At 54.9% G+C, this 15,243-nt stretch overlaps 3 long non-coding RNA genes across 3 annotated transcripts in view; all 3 read left to right on the top strand.

Annotated features, from left to right (window-relative positions):
* LOC147571139 (uncharacterized) overlaps positions 1-13,545 on the top strand; it is a 67,602-nt gene extending 54,057 nt beyond the window's left edge. The window contains exon 2 of the long non-coding RNA XR_015247667.1: positions 13,002-13,545. This is a non-coding gene — a long non-coding RNA (uncharacterized LOC147571139). The remainder of the gene's footprint in view (positions 1-13,001) is intronic.
* Positions 133-4,540, top strand: LOC147571141 (uncharacterized). Its single transcript, XR_015247666.1, has 2 exons — positions 133-938; positions 4,063-4,540. It is a non-coding gene; the product is annotated as an uncharacterized LOC147571141 (long non-coding RNA).
* LOC147571140 (uncharacterized) lies at positions 8,683-9,926 on the top strand. Its single transcript, XR_015247665.1, has 2 exons — positions 8,683-9,087; positions 9,754-9,926. It is a non-coding gene; the product is annotated as an uncharacterized LOC147571140 (long non-coding RNA).
* Positions 13,546-15,243: the final 1,698 nt, after the last annotated feature.

The following is a 15,243-nucleotide window of genomic DNA, read 5'->3' as shown; positions in this document are numbered from 1 at the left end:
TTGCAACCCACGGGGCGTCTCACAGTTCCATCCCCTGTGGTCGGGACCAGCCCCATTTTGGGCGCTCAGTTAGCCACGTGCGGTGGTGTCTGCGGCCTGGGACAGCACTGCCTAGGGGGTAGTTGTGTGACCAAAGCTCCTCGTCGGTTTTACTCCCTGGTGCTGCGTGTGCAGACGTGAGGCTGGGCTGCAGAGGGTCCACGACGGAGCACGTGCCTATTACACAGAAGGGCTATTCCCCCACCGCCCAGAAAGTCCTGCTCCTCTCTACATAATTAGGAAGAAGTCCTAGTGGCTCGGTGTTTCTCCTCTGTAACCTTGCTATGCCTGAGACCTAACTGTTCAGTAGGGTTTAGGACGTTCACTTGGTGATCCGGGTGTTTACTGGAGGACTCTTGGAGAGAATGGTCTTGGGGTTTGTAACTGCTGAATTTACCCAGCGTGGTTATGATGGTCAGCATTTCAGCACACTTGATGCAAGTAGTGTTTTCCATTTTTTCTTGAATTCTAATGAACCTACAGTGTGGTATCAGTTTCAAGTAGACAGCATACCGTTTCAACAATTGCACACGTGACTCTGTGCTCGTCACCATCACTGTGGTCACCGTGTGTCACCATACAGAGTCCTTAGGGTATCACGGACCGTATTCCCTGTACTGTGCTTTTCATCCCCGAGACGGCCTTATTTGATACCTGGATGCTGATGCCTCCTACTCACCATCATCTCTTTTGCCAACCGCCCCTACTCTCCTCTCCTCTGGCCACTACCAGTTTGTGCTCTGAGTTGAACGGACTCTTGATGCAAAGACTAGTTAACCTTGCTTGCAGTGAGTGTCGTTGTCATTTGCTGCTTTGCAGGATCACCTTCTACGGAAAATGGAAGCACTGAGGGCCATATTAAAGCGGGTAAGACTGAGAGGCTCTTCGCTTCACCACAGGTATGACATTTCCCGCTTCACAGATCTGTTTGAGACGCGGCTGGGGGCGGCTTCCCTCTGTCACCAGTATGACCTGAACCAGCTCATGGTTCCCAAGTAGAACCGTGGGTGTGCTATGGTATGACCCGCACCGGATCAGAGTTACACACAATAACCCTGAGTGTGTTGTAGTCTGACGCGATCCATTTTCCAGGTACCAGCTAACTGATGATGGGGCGGGGCTGGGGGGGGGACACTGCCCTTCACCGTGCCTAACATGAACCACCTCACAAACACATACGTTAGCACCTGCTGTGTATCTTCCAGAGGAATCCTTTGGCCGAATGGGCAGAGGGACTGGATGTAGCTCAGGGAGCCGGTAGCTTAGTAGGTGGCAAGAGGGAGAAGTAAAACCTCATTCCAGAGGTTAGGTTTGGAATCTCAGAAGACCGGGAGGCCTGACAGAGCTCACAGCCATGGGAGGAGGAGTAGAAGTTAGGAAAAGTTCTGTTCGTGTTTGGGTGGGTTTATTTGCGGCCTCCCTCCCCCGAGTGTGGCAGTGATGGTGTGGGGCTAGGAGGGGTCCAGCGTGCCAGGTTCGGCCCAGCATCCCTGGAAGCTATGGTCCCTTCCTCAATGCCAGTGGGGTCACCATGGGAGTGCACACGTGGCCATGGTTGTGAAGGTGACCTTGACATCGGTGGGGTTAGCGCAGTGCTCGCAGTTTCTTATATTTTTGAAAAGACTGGAGAATGACAGGTAATCGCCGCAACTCTGTTGGGACGTTGGTGAGTCGCCTGTGAGGGAGTGGGTCAGCCGGCTTGTGAGCTGCGTCCTGCAGACAGTAACTGTCAGCAAGGTATTCAAAGGTTTGCTTGCTTCTTTGTAGGAAATATGTACCATGTGAGAGTCATTCTGGTGTGACAGTGCCTCGAGTAGCTGACTGGGCCCCCTTAGGTGCAGGAAGCAGGCTCCTGCTCCAAAGGCAGGCCCACTCAGGCCTCACTGGGGTCTGTGCGGCTGCCGACGTGGGCTCTCGGGAGAGTCGAGGGTGTGCTGTGGCTGTCCGTGTTGAGCCTGCTTGTAGGAGAGAGAAGTCAGGGCAGGTAGAGTCCCAAGCGGCCCTCCCTGTCCACGGAACTACTGGTGGCACAGCGAATGTGTGTCCGGAGAGAGAAGCACACAGGAAGATCCGGGCACAGAGCAGCCTCTTGGTTGGCTGACGGAGATCCTCGCCAGCAAGACACCAGTGTGCTGAGTGTCACCATTCCAGGGCTTGATGACGGGTATGTGTGAGGAGGCCAAGGGAGCAAACAGTGGATGCGGTGCAGGCCACTCGAGTGCATGTTGGAGTTCTCAAGGGAAGGGGCTGTGCAGGCCCCTGGAGGGTGTCACCCTGGGGCAGTTGCCATAAGAGGGACATCCACGCCCGTCACCCACCTGAGGTGAGCTGGCCAAGGAGAAGGATAGAGAGGATCCCAGTGCTCCCGTGGTTGCAGAGGCATTGTCCGTGGTCACAGGTGGCCTTGTGGTCAGAAGACACCGGGCAGGAGACCGGCTGAGGAACAGGGTCTGTTTGAAGCCGTCTCACAAAGTGATCTCTCGTGTGGTGGCAGAAGCGAGGCTGGTGGGAGCTGTGTCGCCGTGAGCGGCCGGGGGCCGGGGGGACGAGACTGAGAAGGCGGCAGGCAGGCTGGACAGCTGAGCCCTCCTGGCACGACCTCACAGCCACGTCTTCCGTTTGTGTCCTCCTCTAGCAAGATGACATGGTCTGGGTTACAGAGGAAAAGAAAGGTGACAGACCAACTTCCACACGCAGAGGGGGCAGATGGGAGAGAGCTCTGGGATAGGACTGGATGCAGGGTGGTGGGGTCGGGAGCCAGGGAGCCTGAGATAGGGTGTCAGAGTCAGGGGACACACGCGAACCTCGGTGGAGCCACGAACCATGCCAGGTCCCATGCGGGGCGGCGTGTGTGGCTCTCCCCGATTGGCGATGTGTCGTGGCCCCACAGCGGTGAAGCTAGACCACCTGAGCTCAGGTGAGCAGTTGTTCTGGGAATGGGGGGACCAGAGGAGGGGAAGATGGTTGTGGCCAGCGGCCAGTTCCGACTTGGCTGTCTTAGAAACAAGCAGTACCCTGAGGCAGCACGTGCCAATGACGTTTCTTGAAAGGCCTCAGAGAAGAGCTTGAAGCACCACAGAGGAGACGCCCTGTCGTGGTGGCTCTGTCTCCAGGCCACAAGGGGTGACGCCAGGGGCCCCCTCTTTAGCTGATGTGAATCAGATGGGCGTGTTCTGTCTCCCGAGACCATAAGGATTTGTGAAATGGAAGGCAGCCTCTCTTCTTTTCCAGAGAGCGAGGAGCCCCTGGACTCCCGTGCAGGGTTCAAGTGTGGAGGGTGAGCCCTTTGCTGAGGCCGGGCACGTGGGCTGGCGGGTGCTCCTTCGCAGCTGCTGACCGCTTCGTGCCCAGATCCTTTGCTGAGGGGAGCAGCTGACAGCCCAATTAAGTGACTCCACCCTAGGGTCTCGGGGCTCCATGGAACTTTTCTGGAGACTTCTGTGGCCAAGGGGGACATTTGTCTGTTAGTCTAACTGCACAGAGGCCAGAGACGCTTTTGCCTTGGAAACACCGGGCGCATTGCCACCTCCTGTGTACGGGAGCTGCGAGGTGTGGTTCCCGAGGATCCTGCCGCGGATGCCCCTGGGGCGCCCGATAGTGGCTGGTGGAGGAAAACCTGGGGTCACCTGGCATCACAGCAAGGGCCTTGGCACATGTGGGCCGGTGGCAGGTGAAGGCCAGAGGGACGTACAGGAGTGCTTTCCGGTCAGTTGGGCAGGAGGTGGTGCAGACACGCAGGATGACAGCTTGACCGGGGGCAGGCGCTGCTCCACCTCGGGGACGTCTGGGCCGCGGGGATGCGTTGCACCTGCTGGGCCCGGGAGACCCTGTCTCCACAGGGCCCGGCTAGCGGGCTTGCACTGGAGCCAGGGGCAAGGATGCCTTCCTTGGAGACCTTTTCCTGTGACCTCATGTTCCCAATTGATGGGTTCTGGCCTGGCTGACAAAGCCCACTTTTCTCTAGATAACAACCTTGGTGTGTGTGTGCGCGTGTTTGTTTGATTGTTCTCCTCCATATTTCAGGCGGACGCACGTCAGCAGCATCCCAGCTTCCAGGTTCCGTCTGGCGGACAGCCCCACGGATGCCAGCAGCACCAGCAGCAGCGCGGTGTTGCGGCGCCACCGGAAAGGCCGTGTGGCCCGTCTGCGACATGAGCCTTCCAAGGCAAGGACCTCCATCCTCTGGGGGCTCTCGTGGGACCCACCTGCCTGCTCCAATGTCACCTGCCTTTTCCTCTGTCTGTGAGGCTCTTCTGGAACTAAGGGACTGATAGGCTGCTTTCTCTTTTCCCCTTCCCCCATTCTTCTTTTGCTGCCTTAGAATTTACTTTTGAGAGCTTTTGTTCTTTCTTTGTATAAAGTAGCAATGTGGATGAAGATAGGACCTAGTGTTAAGCACAGCACAATGCAAATGAGTAAGGGTTTGAAATGCTAATGAAGGTTAAATGAACACGTGTCTTCATCGAACTTAAACAACAGAGAATTCACCTTTGGAGTTTAAGTACTTTTGTCCTTTGTCTCTTCAGCCGCCTATATTTTTAGATATTTGTGTAAGTTTTGAGCACCTGTAGTCATGGAACAAGTTTGGTGCAGATATCGTCCCAGAGCTAGGGTGCAGCATGACTGAAAAACCCAGATGAGGGGCGCCGGGTGGCTCAGTCGGTCAAGGGTCTGACTGCTGATTTCTGCGCATGTCACGATCTATGGTTTGGTGAGATCGAGACCCGCAGCCCCGCAGCCCCGCAGCCCCGCAGCCCCGCACGGGGCTCTGCGCTGACCGCGCCTGGAGCCTGCTTGGGATTCTCTCTCTCTCCCTCTCTCTGCTCCTCCCCCACTTGAAATAAAACAAAGAAGACAATAAATAGATAAAAAGTCAGAGGAGAGGCCTGCACCCCTATGTGTGCACAGTGTAGTGAGGGGAGACCAGCAGCGAATGGGAAGTAAAAGGTGAGATGTGTGTTAGTTATCTATTTCTGTTTGACAGATGATTGACGAGTCCCTAGATGGGCACCTGTGGATAGCCCCAGAGTCCAAGGGTGGCTCTCTGGGCAATTCCCAGTGTGGCAGTGGAGAGAGAGAGACAGATCTGGCAGAGAGCAAGCGGTCACAAGGTGGAAGGAGCTCAGTGAGCCAGGTGCTCAGGGAAAGGGAGACCGGTGGCCTGGTCGTGCTGGGTGGGGCCAGGCAAGGTGGAGGCCGAGGACCACGGTGGTCTGGTCCAGGAGCCCTTGCGCTAAAGCCCGCTCGCCCGAGTTCCAGAGTCTGTGTAGACACAGTAGGGGCAGATTTCTGGAGGACTTGAACTCTGGTTGGGAGCAGAGACGCAGTGCTAGCTGGAAGGAGACACAGGGCAAAAGTTCTGTGGTTTGTGTTTTGTCATTTTGCTGTTTTGCCCTGGCGCGTCTGTGGTCACTCGTGGCTGGCTCGTGTTGTTTCTCCTGTATCTTCATTTGTCATTAGAGAGTGGGGTTTTGCCCCAATAGTCATAAATTGTCGTTAGCGTATCGCTGTATAGTACAGGTGGATACGGGTACGATCTAGATCATAATTTGTAAACGAAGTGTTTCTTCCAAAGAGATAAGGCACTGAGCATAGATGAACGGAAGCTCGATGCAGACAGCACGCTTTGCGGTGCCGACACTCGCGTTCAGGACTCCAAATCTCACGGGCTTACTGAGCACAAGTACTGCCTTCTACACTGAAACTCGGGACTCCTACAACGTGAAGCTGTCACCTGCCCCTAAGCCCGTTTTTATCACGTACCTGCCCAGGGCACCCTCCTGTAACCAGCACAGTGATTCGTGAGAGGTTGTCAATCCAATTCGAGGTCAGGATTTCACATTCACGTCCAGCAGGGCGTTAACAGAGTGGGTTTGTTTGGTGTTATACAAGGTGTTGCGGGAACTTCGGCATCCCCTCGGGTGATACTGTAAAAGTGTAACTTGGTTTCCAACAAGGAGAACAGTTACAGGAAAGTTTAGAATAGGCACCTGTTAGACGTCTTTGTTCTACAAGATGCCATGTTTCAGTAAGTTGTGTATGTTGTCATGGAGTTTTACGTCCCTGAGTGATAATTGGGAGTGTCTCTGGTAAATGTCGAATAGCCTATTACATTCAGATGTGCGGTGGAACAAAGTTCTGCGTCCAGTCGTGGTTGTTTCTAAATCTTCTCTCCATTATATCCATCTCGTTGTTCTCTTTAAAATATGTTTGCTCGTTTCGTCTTGGAAATTGTAGCTTCCAAGTGTGCAGTAAATCTGATTCCTCTTCCTTTCTTTGCATGCCTCTGTCAGCCTAGCGATGTAAGGAAGCATCGGAGAAAGCGAAAGTGTTTCGTAGTGCAACCTAGCTGTGTTTGTCTGTGGTGTGGGGGAGAGTGCCCGTCTCTTCACGGTGAGCACCACAGCTGGGTAAGGACGAGCGGCTGGCGTGTGCGGGGAAGTACAGGAGCCACTGGGAGCTCGAGCGCGGCGTGCGGTTTCCACGGTACCTGCGACGGCCACCGGAGCTCGCCGTTGTCTCTCGTTTGTGTCTTGCTCGCTGCGCTGCGAACTTTGTTCCATGAGACACAGAAGTTTCTAGGAAGAGAAATTACTGAAGCAGAGCCGTAGAGTTTCGATTTCGGGATATAACCACTTTTGACAGCCGTAGCCAGCAGCATTCAGAGAGCTCTTAGGGTTCGTTCGCCACCTGGTGTGTGCAGTGGTTTAGGATCCTGTGACCTGGCCCTCACAGACATCCCCGCGAGCCACAGCTTGTGTGGTTAGCCCATTTCCAGATGTGCAACCAGAGCCTGAGAGCCCGGGTCCTGTGCATGAGGACACTTTGCAGGGCAAACACTGGCCACGACACCACTCTGCCACATACCCCACCTTTGCTCGGGCGCCCTCCTCCCATTTACAGTGCCCCTCGCCGGGACAGGACACCTCCTGTGTCCAGAGGACAATGACGTGGGTGTGCCCATCCTCAGGGGAAGCGCCGTGCCTCGGGACGGAACCCTCGACCAGACAGTCCGCCTCATAACTGGGATGCCTTGCTCCCTGGACCGGACCCCCATCCCAGACCTTCCCAGCCATGCGCTGACAGGGCCGTGCCTCTGATACAGAGCTGGGCGGCAGCTGGGGGAGCCCCTCCACTGCACAGACGGTGTGTCCGTTCAGTTGAATTCTTGCGTTCAAGTGCCAGTTCGGTCACTGGTTGTTTTGTGACCGGGGTGTATTCATCACCGTCTTTTTTTTCCTGCTTTGCTCTCCTGGTAAGTGAGGACAGCGCAAGGTTCACGGCCCTTGGGGTGTCCACACACTGCCCATCGGTGCACGGTCCTCAGAGATCAGGAGCTCACATCGGCGCCGGGGCACAGAGCACGCCCTGCATTCTGCTGGCTCGTGCTGCCTTTTCCTCTGTAGCAAGACTTTCTCAAGGAACAGAGGGTCGCGTGATGAACACCCAGGCAGGACGGCCTGCTCCCGCAGCTCACTGATGGCTACTTGGAGGGCTCTTTGGAGGTTTTGGGGGATGAAGTCTAGGCGTACGGGCAGTGGGTGTCAGGTCCGTGCAGACAGGGCCAGCACGGGCGTTGCACTTCCCAGCCTGGCGGGAGCCTCCCGTTTTGGTTGAGACTGAAATGGCCCATAGGCACAAGTCTGGCAGGACCCAGTGCTGGGCGGGGGCCTGTGTGTGGACTGCGCTGTGACCCAGGGGAGGGTGTGCTCCCGGAGCCCTCCGTCTCTGCTCACCTCATAGCCTGGTCGCTAGCGTGGCTCCCTGTCCTGTTCCCCTTTGGGTTTGTTTTCTCCATATCCTTGCTTCCACCTGGGTATGAAATCTACTTGTGTTGAGGGAGTCTGACCCTGTTTGCTTTTATGTGGATAATTTGTAGCCTGTTAAGGTAGCCTTTTGTTGTCTGCCGATTGTCAGGAAATCAGGAGAGGAGGCAGGTGTTTTGGAGCTGTTGGTGAAGCTTGTGTCTTCCCTGAGCTCAGCTCCGCTTGGTGCTGACCGCCATGGGTGTCCCGAGCCCCGTGCAGCTTCGGAGGTCCTGGTACAAACCCAGTTGGCTGTGCCTGTCTCGCCAGTCCTACACGTGTGTCTCGTGAGATCCGGCCCTGCCTCACCCCCAGGACCTGTCAAGGGTCATAACGCTGGCGGGTCCGTGGCCCCACGGTCCTTTCCAGGGCCCACAGCCACATAGCCGCAGACCCACCGCCTGTCACAGAAGGAAAAATGGAGTCTGAAGGGGTTCATTTGTCGTGACGGCAGCCACGGGACACTGTGTCTCCACCGTGTCGAGCAGACTGTCTGTAAGCTGCAGATGAGTCCGTCAGTTTGTAACATCACCCGAAACGGCCCCGAGAAGCAGAAGTCAGACCCGAGTGTGGGGTCAGGGGGTTGGGTGCCTTGTCACTTTACACACGTCCCCGTAGGTTCCAGCCTTGCATCGCTACCAGAAGTGACAGTGGGTTAGGCCACAAGCTCGCTCCACTTCCCCCAAACAAAGAGCTTTGGACAATCGTGCACGGGAGGGCTCCGTGCTCACCAGGGTTTGCCCTGAACGGCGTCAGGAAACAAACACCTTCCTTCTCAGCTGGCCGTGGTGTATGGTGACATGGTTTGGGCCTCCGCCTCTACCTTCTGTGGCCGGGCTCCTGGTGGTGCGAGGTCCTGGGGAGGGTACACCCCTCGGTGCCGATGGGCTGGGGGTCTCAGTGGGCCCACTGCCCGGACGCGAATCCACCCTTTCGCCTGGCGTTAGGCCGATCCTAGGAAGTCGTTTTGGACCCTGCACAAAGCACAGCTCATAGCTTTTCAAATGAGTTGCTGGCTGTGATTTCAGGGCTGTGTGCTCCTCTGTCTGGGCGCACGGTGAACTCATGTCACTCTCCTCTCCACCCCACAGTTGCTGCCTTTGGAGGGAGAGTCACAAGATCGTGTGGCAAGGACACGATGTGGACCGTCAGCTCCTTCTTCCCAGAGGTCCCTGAGCTTGGACAGGCTGCAGCAAGGGGCACCGCACAAGGCCAGCCACGAGGACATCAGGGACGCCACAAAGTAAGGGGCACAGGCATCGTAGGAGACATGCCTGTGCGCTGGTTTTCAGCTCTGAGAAACCTTTGATCTCTACATGGGGGAGAAAGGGTCGGAACAGCGATTCCAAAGAGAGGCCAATGAACCGAGCTTACGTGCACGGCGTTCTTGGGATACCTGCCTGGGTGCCCTGGGTGTGGCCAGCAGAGCAAAAGGCAGGTGGGAAAGACCGGAGTCTTGTGATGCTGGTGGCTGTAGGGCAGCCTCGTTTGCTCAGATCCTACGCACCAGCCGTCCTGAGACCTCCCTTTTCCTCCCGGTGGATCCTGGGTGACATGCTCCCTAGGGCTCCTCCCCTGGGCCGCACTGTGCCCTGTGGGGCTGTCAGGAGCCATGCTCTCTTCCCCCCACCCCCACCACGCAGCTCCAGCAGCCCCTCTGTTACTCGCACCACGCCCTGGGGTGGCTCAGGTGTGCATGTCCTCCGTGCTCCCGGGTCACAGCCAGGGAGGGGTGCCGAGCGTTCTCAACCCAAGGGGCTTGGACTCCAGATAATACTTGGGAGGGAGAGAGTGTCAGCTCCCAGGGCGCAGCCCTCCCTAGAAGCTGGGGGATTGTGCTTCTAATCACGTGGGGCGGTGTGTCGTGTGACGAGCACGCGTGGAAGATGCTCTCCTGTGCGTCCCCCAGATCCCCGGGCTCTCGGGATGGCCCCTTGAGCAGCCTCAGCAAAACTAGCAATAGCCGGGACTCACTGAACCACGCCCCCAAGAAGAAGGGCATCACAAAATCCATCCGCTGGTTGCTCACCAGAAGACAAAAGGTCCACCCCAGCCACGCTAGCGACGAGCCTGCATGACCAGGTTGGTGTCCCCTGCGTGTTTCCAGCGTGTGGGTGGTCTTACTGGCCTCATTCCTCTAGATCCGTGGTCTCTCTGCCTGCGGACCCCTCCCCGTGTCGGGAGACCTCACGTGGCTGTGGACACCCCCCACCTCCCATTTCATCACTCTGCTTCCCCACAGCCGCTGAATTGGAGCCACGGAATTGAAAACCCTTCCCAAGGTGCCCTGGGACTCCGCAAATTGGGCGCACAAGCTGAAAAACACCAAAAACTTTAAAAAATAAGCATTGTGTTTCTTGTCACCTTGCTGAGCACTTTTCAGCTGTACCTGTTTTTCAAGCAGTAGCTGTTCGTTTGGTCAATAGACTCTATAGCTGCAAAGCAGTATTATGTCCTCCACGCTGAACCTGAGGTTCTTCTTAAACTGTGGGTCCTGGAGGACGTAGAGCACGTATGAAATCTTGAAGGGACTCACATGGATTCCCAGTGCACCTTGAGAAGTTGTGCAGGGAGGATATGTTGTGGCTCACGTGAGGGTGTGGCCCCAGAGCACTTTCGTCTGAGCCTGGCTCCTGCACAGATGGGTTCGGGGCTCTGGGGAAAGTCCATATTAGCATTCCTGTGCTTCTGTTTTCTCACCTGTACCTGGGAACAGTGGGAGCACTTCCGTCACATGGCTTTCAGGAGTGTCTGCATCTAAATATCCACGAGATACTTTCAACACAGAAGCTCCATCACACTATGTGTAACTGCAGCCCCTGTGAGGACCTGGTCACCAGCATTCAGAACCTGTCACTCATGCTGGTGATCTCTCTGGCGTCCTCACTAGGCTGCCCCTGTGTTTCCTTCCCCTGTAGTGTTTGAGTTTCTCTTCAGTAGACTCTGACCTTTGCAGTCTAATCAGTACATCTTATTTTCAACTGGTCTTGATTCTGACAACGAGTAACAGCAGTGGGTTTCGTTTGCTACCAAGCAGCTGAGGCGCTGTGATGCCCGGGATGGGGGCCCAGAGGAGTGGTGCGGGCATATCTCTCTGGGACTTTCCACTGCAGAGCAGGTCGCACGTGGGTTCACTGTGTCCCAGAGCTGAGTTAAGTGGGTGAAGGAGGCAGGTTGAAACCATATCCCAGTGATCCCACAACTGATTAAAAAAAGTGAGCTCTTTTCAACAGAAGAGGTTGTTTGCAGGCTAGCGGGGTGGAGCAGGAGGTGGGCCACGGGGGTACTTTGGAGATGGTGGGACGACGGGACGGGGCCTTGAGCCAGGGCAGAAGTCAGTGGGCTCTGTGATACACCGGACATTAGGCAAGGCGTGTGGCCACTCTTCCGTGCCCTGAGAGTCTGCGAGGTCTGGAGTGGGGTGCCTCATGTCCACACTGGGCCCACAGAGCCCCTTCCCGTAGAGGCCGTTCCGCTTCAGCCCCCGGACTTGTCCGTTGGTTTCTTTCCATCTGCCTCAATGTAGTCTCCTTCTCAGAACTCATAATAATGATCATGACTGGCACACTGAGTTGTACTTCAGGTGAAATGCTGTTATTTCTGTTACTGCTCACAATTCCGTAGGAACCCTCAGCCTTTTGGTTCTCTGGGAATGGAAATTTGTAGAAACTGTCCAACAGTGGTCTGATGTGAATGTTCCTATGTTTGAAGTGTATAAAAGTGTTGGATACACTAACTTGGATATACAATAACTTGGATAGTTGCCACCTGGCCGTGTGCAATTTGATACTGAAAGTAGACCTTTTGCTCCTGGAACCGTGCTGGGAAAATTCTGTCCCTTAGATGTTGCTGATGTGTTTTCTTCCACATCCTTATACTTTCTGTAATGAAAACACTAAGATTCGTGGTAATGCCTTCTGGTTCTCCCACCCCACTGCTCCCCGAAATGTGTATTTTGGCAAGTTGAGAGCTAACAAAAAGTGTGGGTTGGCTGCTTTCTGCGTGGAGCCTGCTTTGGGTCCCCTTCCTCCTTTCTCTCTGCCCCTTTCTCCTCATACACACTCGTTCTCTCTCTCTCTCTCTCTCTCTCTCAAACTCTAAAAACAGGGGCGACTGGGTGGCTCAGTCAGTGAAGCATCTGAGTCTTGGTTTCGGCACAGGTCGTGTTCTCACACTTGGTGAATGTGAGCCTTGCATTGGGCGCAGAGCTGACAGCGGGGAGTTTGCTTAGGATTCTCTCTCCCCCGAACTCTCTGCCCCTGCTCCACTCTTGCTGCTTCTGTCTCTTTCAAAAAAAAAAAGTATAAAAAATAAATAAACAAACCAATTAGCTATTGAGGAACCAATAGTTTCACAGAGATGAGGAGTTTGGTTTCTTTCATTTTTGCTATTTGACACCGATAGCCTTCAGAAATATTTTTGACATCATAACACACTGGCTGCAGCCTGGGAATAGAGCCTGTAAGTTGTGTTTTGGGGGTAGCCGGATATCTCACTGCAATCCAGGGCCCTGTGCTCTGGGGGAATGTTTCAGTTATTTATTTGAAAAGACACAAAACGTTGCATTCTCCTTCTACAAAAGCAGGACTGATTTCCTCCCACACCACTACTTAAGACTGTCGTCATTGCCCTAAGAACGAACACATGCTTGTGAGGAGAACAGGGCAAGGGCAAGGGCGCTGTGGGACTGTCCCGGCGTGTGGCACTGTCTGCAGCTCAAAGACTATTTGGAAAACGAAAAGGTAGTATCTTCTATGGCAGGAAGGCGATTTCACATAGACAGTGGAGCAGGCCCAGGCAGCCCAGGACTCTGCTGACTTGTGCCCGGTCAGGGTCCTGGCACAAGTGTGGCCCTGTCTCCCTTTACCCCCTGGGGCTGCCTTCTGGGCAGGGGGCCCGATGGCTGTCAGGAATGTGGGTAAATACCTGTAAACAAAACTGCAGAGCGAGGTCATTTTAAAGGGCTGGTAACTTTAGTATCCACTTTTGTTTTTTAATTTCCAATCAGTCTTGATTTCTGGATGATGACAAAACTTTAGGAAGGCACCTTCTTGGAGAAAACAATGTAGACCAAAGGACATTTGTGACTTAGCTGCTGGGTCAGCAGAGACTCTCCCTGCAGACTTCTGGGTCACTTCCTCTCTGTCCTCTATGCAGCCAAAGAAGATGCAGCTGGTCGTCGGTCCGTGACATGCTGACCTGCCCCAGCCCCTCGGCGACGGCGCCACGGGAGGCTCTTTGACTGGAACGTGAACAATGGTGGAGAATGGCCGACTTCATATGTAACAAGGCTGTGGCCCGCTCAGGCTTCAATGATCTAAGATGACTCCTAACTTCGTATCTGCTTGAATATTAGCGTGCTCTTCCACCTACAACAACTAGGCCTCGTGGGTGTCCTCAGTGCGTGGGCTCTATCAGAGCCTAGTCCTGGGGGCCTGGGCAGCTTGCCTGGAGTGACCCACAGAACCTGGGAGCTGGGGCCGTGGCAAGCCTGGGTGGGGGGGACCTGGGCACGTCCCCCCCTAGCCCTGCCCCACACCCACCCTGAACTCCCTGGCACCACAACACTCAGAAGACCCATCAGGAAGCACTGGGCTCCCACCGCGGGGCAGGGTGCTGGGTGTGCACCCAGGGGGAAGGCGCGAGACCCTGGAAATAATGTAGTGCAACTCTAATAAAGGTCTTACCGTTCTTACGGAAATCAACTTTTTACATTTGTTTTTTGAACAAGTTTCAAGAGTGGACCTCATTCTCCATTTGTAGATTTTCCTTAAGTTTTTTATGTTTATTTATTATTGAGAGACAGAGAGACAGAGCATGAGCATGGGAGGGGCAGAGACAGGAGAAGACACAGATTCCGAAGCGGCCCTCACGAGGCCACCTCAGGAGGCTCTGGCACAAGATCCCTCATAGCTCAGGCGACTCTGGGATGGTTCCTTCCCTCCCCGCCACAGAGAGCTTATGGTCACTGGGTCAAGGAATGGACGCCCTGACCCGTGGGCCTTGTGTGGAGGGCACAGCTGACAATCGCTGGGATTTCCTCTTCCTGCACTGTCTCTCCCGCCAGGGCCGATCGTTTACTACTGTGAAGGATACATAGTTTCTTTCTGTGGAGTAAGACTTCCCTTCTCCTTTCTGTCAGGGCATAGTTAGGTCATTCTGTGTCTTCCTGTTCAGAACCTTTGCTGGCTGATCTTTAGTTTCTGCACTTCCTAGTCCTTAGTGTGAAGTGTGAGGTTTGGAACAACAAAGTGCTTCCCTGCGTTTTACATCTAAGATTCTGTTTTTTCCCCACCAAAGCTGGGCAAGCCTTCGGCATCTGAGAGTTTCTGGAAACAGACCAATTCCCCACAGGTACATTAGGTTGCACATGGTTTATTAAAACTCGATTTGGTGAATCTAATTATGCTTAAAAAAGAAATGTCAATTGAGAAACAGACCAAGCAGATGTCCGAGGGGTGTGGCCTCTCTGAGAACACGCGCTAGCCATCCTTGGCTGTGCTCGCCCCATACTGAATGTTCCGGGGCTTGCAGGCCTTTCCACAGACCCGCCAGGTCCCACCGAATACCCTTGACTCTCCTACCGCTCCACACTCCTCCTTGAGGCCACTCTACCCTCCTCACTGCTGCCCTTAAGGTCCTTTCTTGTGTGTCACGTCGAGTGTTCTGAATGTAATTGTGACTTCGCACTTTCCTCCTCGCCTTTTGCTGGCCGAGTCCTGCCACCTCCCAGGTGGGTGGTCCGCGGTACCGGGAGGGGTCTGTCCCCATGGCTCCTGCACAGGGGCAGCAGGCGCATGCCCAGGAGGGGTTGTTGCCTCCTTCCTGATGATGTGGCTTCACTTGATGGTGTTTCTCAACATCTCTGACGTTCTGCTTTCTCTTACCCCCCTGTCGCTTGAGTCCTCGGTGGGAAGAAGTGGCGTGGATTCTGCTGATTCTCCTCCTTGTCTTCCTGTGCCACCTTTCCCAGTCCTGACCTGAGGCCAGCGCTGTGTCCACACCACCCGGTGCGTGGGCAGATTTCAGCGGGAGCAGGGAGGCTCCATCCTGCCCGGCTTCGGTGCTTGCTGGCCCCCGTGCCCTGTCCCTTCTCGGTGTATCTTACCTGACTCCTCTTTTTAAGAACATTCATCCGTGTACTCCCCAGCCCCCTCCCCAGGGAGTCCAGGGTGGTCTCCAGGTCCTCCACGTAGCTGCACTCACAAAGACTGCTTTTCCAAATAAAGTCACATGCACAGGTTGCAGAGATTTGGACATAGACGGGACCACCTCCCCAGTCCACCTGTTTCTGGAGAAGGCCTCCTCTGGTCCTACCCCGGAGGCATCAGGGTGGGGAGGATGGGTCCAACCCTCCCACGGGGAAGAGAACTCTCGACAAGCCCTAGAGTGTCCAGGA

This window comes from Puma concolor, unplaced genomic scaffold (genome assembly GCF_028749965.1).
Source record: "Puma concolor isolate L17-30 unplaced genomic scaffold, mPumCon1.1.hap2 unalloc_scaffold_54, whole genome shotgun sequence".
Classification (NCBI taxonomy): Eukaryota; Metazoa; Chordata; class Mammalia; order Carnivora; family Felidae; genus Puma; species Puma concolor.
This window is presented reverse-complemented; position numbering and strand designations above follow the sequence as displayed.